Source organism: Myotis lucifugus, unplaced genomic scaffold (assembly GCF_000147115.1).
Source record: "Myotis lucifugus unplaced genomic scaffold, Myoluc2.0 scaffold_80, whole genome shotgun sequence".
NCBI classification, from domain to species: Eukaryota; Metazoa; Chordata; class Mammalia; order Chiroptera; family Vespertilionidae; genus Myotis; species Myotis lucifugus.
The window spans coordinates 897,735-901,823 of NW_005871128.1; positions in this window are offsets into that span (position 1 = coordinate 897,735).

The window sequence follows — 4,089 nt, forward strand, 5'->3', positions numbered from 1 at the left end:
CCGGTAAATACTAAGCACAAAAATAATCAGAGACATTATGTATTGGGCCACACATTTAGGTGATAACAAATTAGGGTCTAGAGCAGAGGCATTGCAACACAGGAGTGAGTCCTAAGAGATTAGTGCCTCTCTATCCTGCCACCCAAACTCATGGACATCCATGGACATGGAAATATGTCATGCCCTTGAAATAGAGATATTAATGGCTCAAGCAACTTTTATTGGTTTTATAAATGAGGTTCTAAGATAGCATCTTATTGGATTTTTTTTTTCCTGCTCAAAAGTTTAAAAACCACACTATCATATTGCCTTGATTAGGAAAAAGTCCTACCAGTCCTGGTTGGAAATTAGAGCTATAAAAATGATAAATGCACATTTATAAGTGCCAGTCTGTACATAAAGGCAGATATTTAAAATGGGACTTGAAGAGCATGGGTATGATTCTGCCATGTCTTTTCAGTGCACTGCATGCTCTCAGCATTTCTAATGCACTGAAATGCTTTGGAGGTCTGGTCTCTCTTTTATCATCCTCCCTTAAAAATGCTGTTCTCACCCTAACCAGTTTGGCTCAGTGGACAGAGCATCGGCCTGCGGACTAAAGGGTCCCAGGTTCGATTCCCGTCAAGGGCAGGTACCTTGGTTGCAGGCACATCCCCAGGAGGGGGTGTGCAGGAGGCAGCTGATCCATGTTTCTCTCTCAGCGCTGTTTCAAACTCTCTACCCTCTCCCTTTCTCTCTGTAAATAATCAATAAAATATATATTTTTTAAAAATGCTGTTCTCCTCCATGGTGGATTGGCTGCAGGGGGTGGCAGACAGTGGAAAAGCTGAGGCTGAAGGCCTGTAAGAAAGATGGAGGTCCACTACTTCACTTTCTGTGCACAGACATTCAGTTGCAGAAAACAGGTGCTCTGCAAAAATTCTAGTTTCTCCTTTTGGCTCATCCCAAAGCATTGAGAATGGATGAACATGCTCCCCGTGTCTGAAAATGTAGGCCGGCTTTTAGGAATGAATTACGCTGTGGTTGCTTCAAGTGCTGTTCACACGGCTCTCGAGACAAATTGCAATTGCTTTTAAAAATAGCTTATTATGTTTTCCTCAGAGTGCCAAACCTTTGAACATTTAAATGATTACATTGGCCCTAAGTAAATCCCCAAATTTCAGAAGGCTCCTTATAATTTTTCCCGTTTTTGTAAATCTGCATGAAACTTTTACTGCGATTTCCATTTACTAAGCTTTCAGTTCACAGTAAATGCATTTTTGTTGTAGGTTCTGTTTGTGCGGCAGTGTTCTGTGTCAGGGATAATAGAATACTAAATTTAGTGAACACAGGAAAGGTATAAATTCTCTACAAGCAATCTCATTTAAACGATGACAATGCTGCTACAATAGCCAAACTCGTATTTCCTAATTTATAGATGAGCAAACCAAGATTACGAGAGTTTTGGTGACTCTCCCAGTGTGAAACATTTAATAAGCAACCAAGCTCTGCAAAATCAACTCTTCTTGGTACAAATTCTGTGTAACTAAAAATTGGTATAGTATCCATTCCAGATGTTGTTGAGTGATGCAACTGAAAGATCAATACTTTAGGGAATCATGAGAGTGAGTGACAATTTTCTATAATTAATTGCTATAATGTAATCAGCATGTCTTGGCACTTATGCAACAAATAAATGGGATAAATAAGGGCCTATCCCACCAGATGCTTGTAGTCTAGTGCTGTGCTTTCCAAAAACGATAACACTAGTCAGTCACCTGTGTCTTTTTAAATTTAATTAAAATTAAATAAAATTTAAAACTCCATTTCTCAGTCAGACTAGCCACATTTAGTAGTATCGCATGGCTAAGGGCTACTGTATTAGACAGTACAGATATAGAATGTTTCTATGATAACAGAAAATTCTATTAGCACTGCCCTAGTTGAACTGTGAGTCATTAACTACATCTGTAAAACGATGGTAAGTGGAAATGTTTTCTGATTTGACACAGTTGAGGAGACAGGCAATCTCTCTTCGGTACATTAAAATTGTATCTTGTTTATTAATTAAACCTTCAAAGCCAATAGTGTAGTAAAGAAAGCATTGCTAACTGTGCTGTGCTGCAAAGAAGATGTAGATGCACACTAGAATTCAGTAGTATGCACTATGCAATACAAGTTTTCCTATTTAAATTGTAGTGAAAGACGAAAGCAATCCCTGCTGTATATTGCCATGTGGGTTAAAAAATGCAATTATCTTTGTAGAAGTTCATTAATAATCGTTCATCTCGAAGTATTCTAAATTAAGGACATTGCTCTAAACCTGGGGTGGGCAAACTTTTTGACTCAAGGGCCACAATGGGTTCTTAAACTGGACCGGAGGGCCGGAACAAAAGCATGGATGGAGTGTTTGTGTGAACTAATATAAATTCAAAGTAAACATCATTACATAAAAGGGTACGGTCTTTTTTTTTTTTTTTTAGTTTTATTCATTTCAAACGGGCCGTTCATCTCGAAATATTCTAAATTAAGGACATTGCTCTAAACTAATCTTAAACAGCCACACAAGGGATAAATAGAGCTATGAGACTAGCTGCCATAGGTCCTTATTTAAGGAACCAAAGAGCATAAAATCAAATGAAAGTATATCATCTCTGCTGCTGCTTCTAGTGCTGTGCTGTCTGGAACTTTCTTCTCTAAATTTGACCTTTTATTGCTCTTTGATGCACAATGCACAGCCCATTGGATCAGAGGTTGATTTTTAAGGCATGTTTTGTAACTTGGATTTAATTTATATCTTTCTTTTTCCCAAGTAATATATTAAAAGGGAAAATTTTGCTCTATTACAATGAAAGGTCATTTAGTTTTTATGGGTATTTCTGCTACAATTGAACCATGAAATAGTAGTTGGATGAAATGAGAATGAAAAGGTTACAGCTAGGGAATGCTTAATGGAATCAAAGATACCATGTTCATCTTTCTTTAATTTTTAAAAAAATATTTTTTTAATGATTTAAGAGAGAAAGGGAGAGAGAGATAGCAACATCAATGATGAGAGAGAATCATTGATGTACTATCTCCTGCATGCCCCTTACTAGGGATTGAGCTCAAAACCTGGGCATGTGCCTTGACTGGGAATCAAATTGTGACCTCCTGGTTCATAGGCCAACACTCAACCACTGACTGACCCACACTGGTGAGGCTTTCTTTAAATTTTAATAAGCTACTAAAGAAGAGAAGTCTCAACTCTGCATTTGAATGTGTTATGTGCAAAATAAGTTCTTCTAAATGTGCTTGTAATTCCAGTTTATGTTTGAATGGGACTGCCGTGTGGAAACACGGAACATGTTTTGACTATTTCCTCCTGCTCAAGTTAACAATTTATCTCAACCCCACTCCACACGGCAGTTAGGGTTACTCATCAACTAGGTCAATGCTCAGCAAACAGGCTGAGTTAGGCTTTAGCACCTGATGGTAAAATCAGAGCTGGGGCCACAGAATTAGGGGTTCACCAGCCAAGCAGGTTGCTGCTTTGTATTTGACCAGCACAGTGGGAATTTGTCATTACCACTGATTTAGTTGTAGAAATCTACTGTTTTCAATCACTGTGAGTACCTTGTACAAGGAATGGACTCCTCCATTTGATACTCTTTTTTTTAAATGTATTTTATTGATTTTTTTACAGAGAGGAAGGGAGAGAGAGAGTTAGAAACATCGATGAGAGAGAAACATCGATCAGCTGCCTCCTGCACATCTCCTACTGGGGATGTGCCCGCAACCCAGGTACATGCCCCTGACCGGAATCGAACCTGGGACCTTTCAGTCCGCAGCCGACGCTCTATCCACTGAGCCAAACCGGTTTTGGCCTCCATTTGATACTCTTTCTGCATTCCCAATATTTTTACCCCCAGCCACTTTATGCTGGATAGTCATCATCTCCTCTATTCCCTCGTCTTTCATCCTCCCAGGAATATAAAGCAAGCTGGCATTTTCAGACCTAAAGCAAGTTGTACACATGACCGAGGATAGGAGGGTAAATGCAATGCATAGGAGTAATGAAGTGAAACAGCAACATATGGTCTCTATCTGCGAGAAACATCAAATGTTATA